This window comes from Thamnophis elegans, chromosome Z (genome assembly GCF_009769535.1).
Source record: "Thamnophis elegans isolate rThaEle1 chromosome Z, rThaEle1.pri, whole genome shotgun sequence".
Taxonomy (NCBI): domain Eukaryota; kingdom Metazoa; phylum Chordata; class Lepidosauria; order Squamata; family Colubridae; genus Thamnophis; species Thamnophis elegans.
Window position 1 is genome coordinate 33,596,642 of NC_045558.1, and position 13,898 is coordinate 33,610,539.

The 13,898-nt window shown below is 37.5% G+C and overlaps 1 protein-coding gene across 1 annotated transcript in view; it reads left to right on the top strand.

The window, feature by feature from the left end:
• NXPH1 (neurexophilin 1) overlaps positions 1-13,898 on the top strand; it is a 184,928-nt gene that overhangs the window by 125,002 nt on the left and 46,028 nt on the right. The gene's annotated exons all lie outside the window — the stretch shown is intronic.

Genomic DNA, 13,898 nt, shown 5'->3' on the forward strand with positions numbered 1-13,898 from the left:
CCTCCTGCCTTTGTCCTATCTCAATAAAAGGGGTTCCCAGACCCCCAATCTGGGTCGCTCCATCCCGAGAAAGCTTGTGTCCGTGTCTTTTCTCAACATTGGCCTCATGGACGAATCACGGGTACATTGCAGATATTATCAGCAGCAGGAAGCCAATCCTCAACAGAACCTATGTACATATCGATATTAAGATAAAATGCAACTCTTTAAATGCTAGTATCTTTTTTCTTCCAAATATTCCAAGTATTTTTTTAAATGTCAAAGAAGTCCAACTCTGACCCACATTGCCTCTATCCATGCTACTTGAACTCTGTACTGTGTGTTGCTGTTTTGCTTTTAATTTGATTTTATGGAATGCAGTGAGTGACTAATATATTTCATAAACTCTTGGGATTATTGTGATGTTCCATTTATCTTGCTACCTTGGACTAATATTTACCTGCAGTGTTAAAAACATGGTGCCTGCATAATTTTTCTTTTATTAGTTTAGTTAGTGAAAGTTATATAAATCGGCTGCATTTCCACAACACCCTCCCCCACAAGTGGATGAAGGTTCATTTTGGATTTCTTTTGTAATTTGATGTGAAAATTTCAGATACAAAAATAGATTTGGAAGCTTAGGTAAATCAAACTTTAATATTATACATAAACTTTGTAAAACAACTTTCTTACTGCAGAACATTCTTCTTAGACCCACGTGGCAGAATGATGGGAAATTCTGACTAACCTGTTTAGAAACGGCAAAAATGTTACTTATAGCCATGGATACACACAGCAAAGTAATTGGAAAATCTACCCAGAAGTCAAAAGTCAAACTAATCTGAATTCCAGTAAGGAGCCAGAAGGCAGAAACCAGGCAGAAAAGGTAGAATCAGGGCAGTAAACAGTAAATATACCATTATTATTTATACAAGAAATGGCTACTATTCTCTATTATTACTTATTTGGTGTTTATTAAGTTGATGTGGGTACAAAATCATGCATGCAGACTGAATTACTCTGAGCTATTTTGTAGGCATATCTCTATATTCTGCTATTGAAAGCTGTGAATACATTGGTGAATCTAAGGCAGAAGGGACTGGTTTTCGTGTGTCTTGTATTAGAATTGGGCTCAGCTGTTTCATAAAATGAATGGGATTATTTAATCTGTCCTTTGGAGACCTGTTTTTAGATTATATTGATTTAATATATTCAGAATAGCATATCCTGAACTGGATTCCCTATTCATCTATGAAGTTAGTGGGCAGACTTCTTAAATCCAGCAACCTTAATCTATTTGTCCTTGATGCTGAAACTGACTTAAGAAATTGCTGTTTGTATTTAGATCCCTTCTACTGACTAAAGACTAAAACATATGAAGAACGGTTGCAGGAACTGGGTATATCTAGTTTAATGAAAAGAAGGACTAGGGGAGACATGATAGTAGTGTTTCAATATCTCAGGGGTTGCCACAAAGAAGAGGGAGTCAAACTATTCTCCAGGGTATCTGAGTGCAGAACAAGAAGCAATGAGTGCACACTAATCAAGGAGAGAAGCAACTTAGAACTGAGGAGAAATTTCCTGACAATTAGAACAATTAATCAGAGGAACAGCTTGCCTCCAGAAGTTATGAAAGCCCCAACACTGGAAGTCTTTAAGAAGATGTTGGACAGCCATTTGTCTGAAACACTATAGGGTTTCCTGCCTAGGCAGGGGGTTGGACTAGAAGACCTTCCAACTCTGCTATTGTATTGTATTGTACTGCTTTAGCAAATACTGGCCATGTGTTTTCTCTTGTTGTTAGTTGCGAAGTCATGTCAGACCCATCACAATCCCATGGACAACATTCCTCCAGGCCATCTTTTCCTCTACCATCCCCCTGAGTTCATTTAAGCTCACACCGACTGCTCCAGTGACTCCATCCAGCAACCTCATTCCCTGTTGTCCTCTTCTTCTTTTGCCCTCAATCATTCCCAGCATTAGGCTCTTCTCCAGTGAGTCTGTCCTTCTCCTTAGGTGGCTAAAGTATTTGAGTGTTTTCTCTGGTGGGCAGTTATACAATCCTTCAGTATTGGGTTCTCTTCCCTTTCCCATTTCTACCAGGAAAGCAAATACCAATTGTTTTTCTTTGAGTGGGACTTTGACATTTAGTTTCCACTGATATATCTTTAGTATGAACCCCCATCCCCTCACAATTGATGACTTCCTGCACAATGTATCCATTGGTGGATTAATGGAAAATAATCTAGCATTACAGATGGATCACTGTTGGTTGAGTTTAAGAGGAAACTGTAAGTAGAATGGTCAATTTTGCTTAGTTAAGAAAAACATGAGAAAGGCTGAATAGGTTATGAAAATTTTAGTGGTTCAAAACAATGAAAAAAAAACTTCAACTAGTGGTTCAGCAAATCCTCTCTGACCCTCTATTGTCTTCTTTAACTGTTGGCATATTGATTACTTTTCTGCCTTCGTATCTTACCTTTCCTAATATGTAAGACATCCATTTACTTTCATCTTTTGCATGCTTTCCTAGTTGGGGTGTTCCCCAAGTTAGTGGACTTCAACTCTTAGAATTTTCCATTAATTTCCTGGTAATGAAAATTCTGTACATTTTTAATGAATTAATTTAATGTAGTGGCAAAATACTTCAAGAGAATGTTGACCAATAGGCCTATCTGAAGCACCTTGAATTCTCAGTGGGAAATATTGCATTTTCAGGTGAAAAGGTGATGTGGTTTTCTTCAATGAGACATGTAGCATCCAAATAGAACTTTCAGTAATTGGAAGAGATTTCTCTGTACATATGAATGTGCATGAATCTTTTTCAATACTTGAAGCATCAGAAGAGACTTCTTGAATGTGCAGTGCTGGAGTGGTGACAGAGAAGACATGTCTCTGGGTCCCACAAGATGGCGATATTTAATCAACCAAACTAGAACATCCTGTTTGATATAGGAGAGGCAGAGACAACCAAGGATTGACAGTCCAATAAATAATCAGCCTCTGAGCTATTGTCCTAAGTTATTGGGACCTTGCATTGTGTTTGGAAATCAAGAAATAACCAGTGCTGCTTCTAAAGTAGAGATGTCACATAGGCATTCCAACTTGCACCATAACTACATGTTTTGTCACATTTTGGACTGACTGTGGTTTCCAAATGATATGCAAAAGTGGCTCCCTGTAGAGAATATTAGGGTAATCCACAGTTGCACTACCACCCCTTCACCGCTACTCATATTAGTAATATAAGAACAAAAATGCATGATTGCAGCCTACTGAAAGAACAGATCTATAGCTAATCATGAAATGCGAGAAAAGAAAAAAAACACAATTTGTTGTGGAAATAAATAGGGATTTGCGCCTGTAACCCAACTCTAACCTTCCAAGTATAAAGGCTGAATATCCACGCACTGCTGCATAGAACTGTATGGTCAGGAAATGGGCTATTGTTCATATGTTCATATATTCTTTGCTAGTGGTATACAGGAAATAAGGAATGTAAGAAACATATTACACTTCAGATGTTTTGCCATGCTGTTTTGGATGGGCTGCAGTTGCAGCAAGATTGAAATATGAAACATTTGAATTATTCCAGGCTTTACACTTGGAAGGCCAGATTGTGTAGGGCTTAAAGCATCAGGCTAAAAACTGGGGAATTGTAAATTCTTTTCCCAGCTTGGGCACAAAACCAGCTGGATCATCTTGGACCAACCACTTCCCTCAGCCCTAGGAAGGAAGCATTGGCAAACCACTTGAAATCTTGCTAAGAAACCTGCAGGAACCTGTCTGGATAGTCACCAGAAGTCAACACTGACTCAAAGACACAAATAAAGGCTTTACACAGAAAAGAAACTGGAGGTATCTTGTAGGATGAGTAAAGCAATGCTGATATACTTGCTACATGGTCCCATCTTCCTCTGCACATCCTGATCTGCCTGTTCATCATCCTAGTGACTTTAGCTTCCCTATCTCTGCTCATCTGTTGCAGTAGATACAGAATAACAGAGTTGGAAGGGAGCTTGGAGGTCTTCTAGTCCAAACCCCTGCTCAGGGAGGAAACCCTATAATATTTCATACAAATGGTTAAAAGCTTAACCAGATGCTTGCAGGGGAAAATATGAACCATTTCTATGCATTCTAGTTTATTTTAGGACTTAACTGATTCCCCCTAGGGTTGGTTATTAAATTAAATTAATCTCAGTCTGTAACCTTTAACTGGCCAAGAGGGTGCTTCATAGGGCAACAATTTTGAACCAAGATGACTCAAACAGGCTAATTTATAGAATGCACCCAAAATCCAGGACCCAGGGCTCCATGGAATTGAAATTGAACAAATTTAATAAACTATTAAATTATGTTTTTTTACATTTCTCAACCAAAAAGGGACTCTGGGTGGTGTACAATAAAAAGTTGAAATATAAAAAAAACTGTTTATGGTTTTAAAAATATCTCTTCCCCATCTTCTCAGCACTTTCGTTTTCCTACCAATCTGTAGCTACCAATATACTTGGCTTAAAGTATAACATATATACGCCATACATTGGCTGACATGGCTCTCCCCCAATCTTTCTAGTCCTTCCCTTTTTCTAACCTCCTTTTGGTTGTTGAGTGATGCTGAACACATGCCTGAATTTTCCTAACCTACCTCAAACCACTTTTTGCTCAGAATCAAATTTCAGGCTGTGCCAAGACATGACCATGTCTTGAACAAGAACAACACTGGTTCTTCCCTGCATAGAAAGCTTGACCTACAGAATGTTTGGCACAACACAGTGTTTTATATCATATGATTTCTGATGTAAATCCAGGATATTCTGTTAAACTTTAACAAAAATGCTAAAGGTTTGAAGAGATTTTGAAGGAGGTGACATTGGCTCATGAAAGCTCTCTGTCCCATGAGTTTAGTCCTACTAAACATTTTACGTCTCAGTGTTGCTCAAACTGTAATGCTGTACAAACCAGATTGATGGAGAGCCATACTTTAGCTTTTCTGCCTTTAAATAGTTAGAGTATTAAAAAGTAAAATAAATGCTTATAATCCATTGGCCATGAATATTCAGACTGAATCTAACTACAGACCTGCAAAGAAGGTGCTAATTCATATCTGGTTTCTATTAAGTGAAAACAGCATGCCTGTTTTCAGATTTGGCATTCATTGTCTGTAGTTTTGCATTTTGACTTTTAAAGACATCTCTTTAATTATTTTAACTTAGCTTTTTAAAACACATACACAGAGATACAGACATGCACACACACACACACACACACACACACACACACACACACACACACACACACCGAAATGCTGCTAATTTAAACTGAAGTTTTTAAATGGGCGTATGAAGAATTTGGGGTATAATAAATAGAAAATAGAATCATAGCCTGGAAGGTACCTTGAATATCTTTTAGTCAACTCTTCTGATCAAGTCAGGAGCCTTATATCATCCCAGTCCAATAGTTGTCCAGTCTATTTTTGAACACCTCCACTGCTGGAGTACCCACAAGTCTGGGGAGGGGGCAAACTATTTCATCAATAAATTGTTCTAACTGTTACAAACATTATCCTTTCTCTTAGGTTGGATCTTTCTTTAATACATTTTAACACCATTATTTCTTGTCCTGCCCTATGGTGCTTTGGTAGATATCTCTAACTCCCTCAACTGCTCATACGATGTAGCCTCTAGTCCAGGGCTGTCAAACATAAGGCCTACAAGCTGGATCTGGCCCACAGGATGCTTAGATCTGGCCTGCAGGGCCATCCTGGAAATGTGAAGGATCAGCCTGGGGTGCCTCTGCCAGTGAAAACAGAACTGGGGAGGGCTGCGTGCGGCCCTCCCAGGCTCTGTTTCCGGCTGCAATGGCCTCTTGCAACCCTCTGCCCGCAAAAACAGAGCTTGGGGAGGCTGCTCATGGCCTGCCTGGGCTCTGTTTTCAAACATGACAGCCTCCTGCAGCCCTCTGCCAGTGAAAACGGAGCCCAGGTGGCCTCCCCAAATCAATCTTCGCTGCAGAGGGCTGTAGGAAGCCGTCGTGGATGAAAACCGAGCCTCGATGAGTCATGTTGAACTGGCCATGCCCCGTTTCCCCGAGGTCAAACACAACCCTGATGTGGCCCTCAAAGAAATCAAGTTTGACACCCCTGCTCTAGCTCCTTTATCATGTTCTTTGCAGTATATACTCTAAATTCCAATGGTGAACATTATGAACATGTCAAACTCCTGTTAAATTCAGTCACTATCCAAACAGAGATAACAAGTAAAATGAAGAGGACGGACAAGGACAATGTCTAATTCTATTGCTTTGATATCAGAATCACTCACAAGTGTGATTCTCCATCAATTGTCAATAGAGCAAATTTCTTAATATCTCTTCATACCTAAAAATCTACTCTGGAATATTTGTTGATCCATCAGATTATTGCTGGAAATGAAGAAGATTTTCAGAAGGGCAAATTCTATTGTACAGGTGGAAATGCAACATTAGATACAGATCACAGGACCTTCTGTATTACCATAATTTTATATTAATACAGTTTATTTTATTGACGTAGACATTATTTCCAAACAGTGAAATTCAATTGGAAGAAACTAAGCATGAAACGGAACTGTAATTCAATAAATAAAACAAAGTTAATTTAATTGTGCAATGAAACAATCTTCAATACAAAAGGTACTCCATTTAAACTAAATTAGTATCTTCAATGCCATAGAACTGTAAATATGCTATCAATTTTGTTCTAAATCAATGATAACATTGATTAATAGATTTTATGTTCTGAAGCAGTTTAATTTATGGAGTTCACTCTAAAACTTCAGAATGTTTGATACTTTAAGAGATTTGGTTACATTTTCTTTTATTACCTTTGCTTGTATATTACTGCTAATATTTATGATCCACACAATTTCCCTAGAATATATAAGAATAAATGCTCTTGAGATTATAAATTTCACAAGAATCTCCTTCACACCTGGTTGTGCTCATTCTTCAATCACTTTCAGGGCTGTAATTTCTTTGCTTAAGATAGCTTCTTTAGATGAAGATAGTATATTGACTTATTGTCTTCTTTCCAAATTGCATTTGCAGTGATGAAAGTAAAACTTCAGTGTTACAATCTTTTATTAATCTCCAAAAGTAAACACAAACTGGAAGATACATCTTGGCAGAAATTTGGCATCATGGCAGAACCAAGTGATTCCTAGAATTATCTTTTCAAAACTTTTGTCACTAGCAACATTAGAAAGTTTCTTAAACTTTGTATTTGATATATTGTATCAGAAATATGTTCACATTTGTTTCACAAATCTGAATTTACCTTTAAGAAATAGAGTCTATAGTCGAATGCTTAGTATAATGCTTATTCAGTGATTGGATTCATACATCATTCCTAAACTATATTTTATATAATCCTGGATTATGGACTAAACTGTTTCAGAGAAAACACTAAACTGAAATAAAATAAATGAAATGAAACAAAATGAAACGAAGCAAAACCAAACCAAACCAAACAAAAATTATTAGAATGATAGATAAACACACACACACACACACACACACACACACACACACACAAACACACACACACACGATAGAAAGAAAGAGATAATGAATGAATGAATGAACCAATAAATAATAAGAGCAAATGGGATCCAAAATGTGAATGTTTCCAGATTATTAATGCTGTTATTCTCGCTCGATACCTAAGTAAAAGTTTATCTTGTTTATCTTGCTGTTTTTATCTAGGAATATAGTCATTGATATGGATGATTTGGTTTCCAGTTTGCAGTCTAGTCTAATTTGCATCCAGCACTGATGTCAAAAGAAGCATGGAAGAAATCTTGGGGAAAATGGCCCTAAAAAGTAAAATTATTAGCTATAGCATAACGGTCCCCATGGAGAAAGAGGGGAACTGGCCCATGCAAGCCATGGGCTGGTGCTAGCATGTACACACATGACGGCCTGCCATTTGTGTGAGTTGAGCTGGGTACGCACGTGCCAGCCAGCCGCTCATGCGGCCCATTTCCAAATTGGCTGCAACAAAAAATATGTTTCACAGGTTTGGAACATCTGATGTAGGTTTCCAAGAAGCTCCCACTGGTATGCAACATTTCATTATCTAATTGTATATTGTCTAGCAGAAAGGTGATTAAAAAAGTAAAATATGACAGGTTTGGAATTTATTAAATACAAAAAATCTTCAGGACATCAGGCCTGTCAGGCTAAGCCCAAGAATGACATAAAATAATTTAGCCAGAGTTTAGTTCTTATTTGCTTACATGTAGCAGAATCTTGCCAGACTAAATACTGGGAGATTCTAGGGAATAGATATTTATAACTCTCTTCTTCTGTCTTTCTAGCCATCTCTGGACTGTGCTGCTTCTTGTCTCCTTCCCCTTTTTGGATATGTTCTCTCTTTCCTGGGAAACAGTCATTCACTGTTGAATGAACTGTTTATAGTTCATCACTCCAGCTCTCCCTCCATGTGCACCATCTCTCATAAGACCTCATATTTGTTGGGGATTACAAAATTGCCATTGGTTTCAGGTTTCAGGTTTCGGTTTCAGGTTTTGTTTTATTTATATGCCGCCCTATTCCCAATGGGACTCAGGGCGGCTCACAAACCCAAGAGGGGAAGGGAAACACAAGAACTACAAATACAAACCTTTAAAATAACCAACAGACACACAATCGAGAGGGGAAGGGAACTCATCAACCCCAGGCATGCCGACACAGCCAGGTTTTAACGGCTTTTCGGAAGGCCTGGAGAGAGGTGAGAATCTCTGCGGGGAGTTCGTTCCAAAGGGCCGGCGCTGCCACAGAGAAAGCCTTCCCCCGGGTAGTAGCCAGATGGCATTGGCTAGTAGATGGAACCCGGAGGAGGCCAACCCTGTGTGATCTAATGGGTCTTTGGGAGGTAATTGGCAGCAGGTAATTGCTGAAATTCATACTAAAATTCTGGTTGAAATGAATGTATCCTTGACTGCCTCTGACAAAGCGTTTCAGAACACAGTTCTGTTCTGTTTTATATATCTCTTGTCACCTATGTAATATTTGGTTCTGTTCTTTATGAGTGGATTCATTTTACAGCTTGCCTATGCAATGATCCTTAAAATCTTGCCATATGAGGAATCTGAAGAATTAACCTGAAGCCACCTTTTTACAATACCACATTTTCCTTTGCAAACTAGAAGCACAAGCATGGTGTGCTCTTATATATAGTAGGGTGAATAAAGTACCATATAGGAAGGGCATTTGTTATTACCTCCAAAGCCTTATTTGGCAATAGTAATTGAACATTGGCTTGGTTTCTTGATATTTAAGGTGGGAAAAGCATACAATAGATAATGCAAGGTGTAAAATATTTGAAACAGGTAAGGCAATACTTGTTTGAGAGAAAATAAAATAAAATAATTAATCTGAATCCCCCACCCCCAATTTATATTTCATCAACATTTGAGCTGCCATAGCTTTGGTTTCCAAAATATTACACATCTTGGCAACAACAAAATTGCCTAAATCTGACTTATGTTTTGATATAACTCTATGAGCTTTTTCCTCTTACAAAAATAACCATTATATAATTATTAATTATAAACTATATTTACAACCTATTTTATTTTAAAGATTAATGTAGTGTGCATACTGTCAGATAAGTTAAAGTAAAACAGATAGCGATGGATTAACTGATTTTACATGGTTGAAAAAGAGCGTAAGCTTGTGCCACAGGTTTAAGTTACTGTTGTGTGATTAACATAATCCCCAAATAAACTGAAGAGAAAAAAAGAAAAATCTACTGCAAAGAATATTTAACAGCGAATATGCCCATATATGATGTCCTATGATTTAATTGGTTGGCAGATATATAAAAATGCATATTTTGAACAGAAAAACTGGTGGGGGGGGGAGAGAAAAGGATTTTTTTCTGGTTTTACAATAAATGGCTTTAAAAATAGAGAGCATTTTTTTCATTTTAAAAACATTAAACAACTGTTCACTGTATTGTGAGCTTTTTGTTACATTTTTAGTGTTTCCTTTTTTTTCCTTTAGAACTCTTAAAATGTAATTTCCAGTAGTTTCCTTATTTTTGAACAATAAATATATAATAATCTATGTGCTGGCAGAAAGAGATTAGTTTTCCTTCCCAGAAAATCAGTTAAATCCTATGTGAATATTGATATCATGCTTTTACAACTAGCAATAAAAATGCATTGCATTGATTGACTGGGGACTTTGGATGACCGATTAGGGCCTAGGTTTTTTTTTTGGAAAAATACAGAGAACAAATCAGACAATTAACCTTTTACATAATTATGATAGGAACTAACATTATCAAATGCTGGTGGGACTTTATTTCAGTTTATAATAGAAGAATAATGCTTTGATATCGGCGTAGACATTTTAACTCTCTTCCTTTCTCATGTATGTAAACAAATGCTCATAAAACTGATTATTAAATGCAGTACTGCATTTCCAATAATAAATAAATAAAGGCAGAGTGCCTATTCCCAAAATAATAATTAGGGTGCACCCCTACCCAACATAATGTGTTTCTTCCAAGTTTCAAACTGGCAACCTTATCTCTGTCAAGTCTTAATTACTAATCACTGTGCTACATCCTTGGTGTTACTAAGAGAAGATATAGAACCTACTATAGTTCAACTGAAAAGGATTTTTAAAATCATTGTTCTACTTGCATATTTCTGCAATGTTATGCTTTCACTCTGTAAATATCAATTTAACTTGCTCTGTCTATCATAGATATGTATATATTACAAAACTATATATGTCCAGGAAAACTTGTCTATCAAAAGAAAAGCAATTAGTTTTCCTTTGATGGGACGGAAAAGTGAAAGGACTCTGTAGCAGAGAAATGGTTCAGTGGGAAAGTGCAGTGGCCTAAAATTGGCAGAATAAATTGCCAGCTGCTGTCTAAGTGTCTCAGTCTGGATTTTCTTAAACCAATTTAGAATCAAGCCAGAATTAGTGAAGGGAAGGAGGAACCTAAACAGTTAATGAGTATAGGATGGCAGGATAGTGAGAAAGTTCTGCCAAGATCTCCAAGCTAGATTTGGCCTTACGGCTCTCATGCAATAGCATTCAATAGAATAGAATAACAAAGTTGGAAGGGACCTTGGAGGTCTTCTAGTCCAACCCCCTGCTTAGACAGGAAACTCTACACCATTTCAGACAAATGGTTATTCAACCTCTTTTTAAAAACTTCCAGTGTTGGAGCATTCACAACTTCTGGAGGCAAGTTGTTCCATTGATTAATTCCACATTGGTTTTTAATGATATAAACAGCTGATGCTAAGATGAACAGAAAGTTTCATTTCCAGTGTTAATTTTTCCCTCCCCTCCCAAATCAGGTTGACAAAGGCATTCTCAATTCTAAATTCCCCTTTGAAGTGAGTAACAATGTTTTCTCCAGCACTGCTAGAATATGGGAAACTGTCATTCCTTTGTCCGGTTTATCTAACATGGAAGATCAGAGAGTAGCTTATAATAGATCATCTTCAAGAGATTCACTAAAGCCTCTTTAGAAGACAGATAATATTTGCTTCCCTTAAACACGAGGAGAGGGTTAGATTCTGATTTCTTATGTAGTCCTGGCTAGCGATTACAAATTGCATCCGACAAGAGTAGAAGGACAAGTAGTGAAATGTACCATTCTAGTGAGTTTTCAATGAGGTCAGAAAGGTTGAGGCAGCTTGTTGAGAAATCAGTCTTAGCAAGTTAAATCAATGTATTGTTGGGAAAAATAGTAGAAGGGGAGAGAAATGTAAATCAAAACATACTTGTAATACTTATGAAGTGGACACTGGGATAAAAGCAATCGGGTTCTGATTAGCTCCAGAATTAGTTATACCTGCAGTCATACTTCAAATTCAGAATGAGGTGGATTGATATCCCTCCATCCCATTCTAGTGTTTTTACATCAATTATAGTGTTTAAAGTTATATTTTAGAAGAAATTCATGAAATAACAGCCATTATAAAAAAGAAAACTGACAGATATTTAACATATACACTAATACCATATGCTTATTTTATTGTACTGCTTTTTTTATGTCAGGGATCTTACATCTTGATGAATGTTATAAGTTAACTAGTCCATTAGTTTATGGGCTGCATCTCTAAAACCTTTTTATATCTTGATACAAAAATTATTAATAATAGACTAATAAGTGAAGAGAAGGGGATCATGGTAAGCCATTAAGGTTATGGTTCATTAAATTAACCATTCTCTCTACCCATTTAGAAATCCAGATGTGAACTAGATGGGAAATCTGCCCATCATCAACTTAAATTTTGACATATTTTTTTGTCAAAAGCATTATATTTCAATGTACTAGTGAACATACAGGAAAAGTTTGGGTATGGTTTTCAAAGTGCAAAAAGAAATATTTAGAACTTCCACTATGCTGATTACATTATTTTGGTAGCTGAAAACACAAAGTACTTGCAAGCTCTAGTTAAAAAAACAAAACAAGGGCACAGTGAAAAGATAGCTTCTGTCAGAGATGAATTTTTTTTTACTACGGGTTCTGTGGGCGTGGCTTGGCAGGTGTGGCAGGGGAAGGAAACTGCAAAATCGCCATTTCCACCCCGGTCTGGGGCCAATCATAGGTGGTGTTTACCGGTTCCCCAAACTACTCAAAATTTCTGCTACCAGTTCTCCAGAACTTGCTGTCCTTTAATATAACTATCAATCAACAGTATAAAGATCCTAGCCAATACCACAAACTAATATTTGTAAAAGAGCCAGAAAGGCTATTGAAAAAGTTATTCAAATGATTTGTTGTGTTTATATTTACAAAGGTCCAAGTAATGGTGTTCTCTGTGACTCTACAGAACTAGTATTACAAATGTTGATGATATGTCATATATCAGTGACATGTGGTGAGGTTTATGGCTGGTGAGGCAAGTGGGCAAAAGCCGTCCTATGTCGGACACAGTGGCGGGGCTTCGCGGGGCTTTTGGAAAGCCCCAGCGCTGTGTCCGCCATAGAGGCGGGACACCTCTATGTCGGACACAGTGGCAGGGCTTTCGAAAGGGCTCTACTACACCAAGGGAGAACCCATCTTTCTTCCCTCTCCTACAAAACAGCATCAAAAGGAGAAAGGAGCAGATTATATTAATGAAGACATCCCACACTTAAAGTGGTTCTCCTTAGACAGAAAACGGAAAATGATTATGATTTTATGATTTAAATTTATGATTTAAATGATTTTAATCTTTATTTTTATTTTATTTTGTTTGTTTTTCTTTCTTGTTCTGTGTAAGCCACTCGGAGTCCTCCAGGATTGGGCGGCCTATAAATCTAATAAATTAAATTAAATTAAATTATAAACATGCCTGCTGAATGGTCAGCCTCCTCGCTTTAACAGTTTTGGGTTGCTGAAACATAAAAAAAAGGTGCCAGCCCATGCGCCAGCAGAGGCGGATAAAACACACACACACACACCCACCCACCCACCCACCCACACACACACTACTTACAATAATACAATTACTTACAAATTACATTAATTTTGAATTCCTCCCCCTCCCTCCAACGCACATACCTTTTCCAACTGTTTCAGAGAGGATTTCAACTCTGCTCTTGTCTGCCATGGTGAAAATGTAAAAATGTAAAAGGAAAAAGGCAAGAGCTGCTGAGGTCAGGCTGGGTTAGCTGCTGCCAGAGTCTCCAATGGATGAGTCTCTGCTTAATTGTTTAAAAAAGCCTCTAAAAAAGTGCCCTCTACAGGAGGAGGCGAGAGAACCACGTGCTTCATCTACATAAGGAATTTTTCAGCTTTTAACCCTTGCTTAAATCTGCTTGAGTGATCATAAAGATAGACTAAATGAAGCACGTGGTTCTCCCACCTCCTCCTGTAGAGGGCACTTTTTTAGAGGCTTTTTTAAACAGTTAAGCACTAA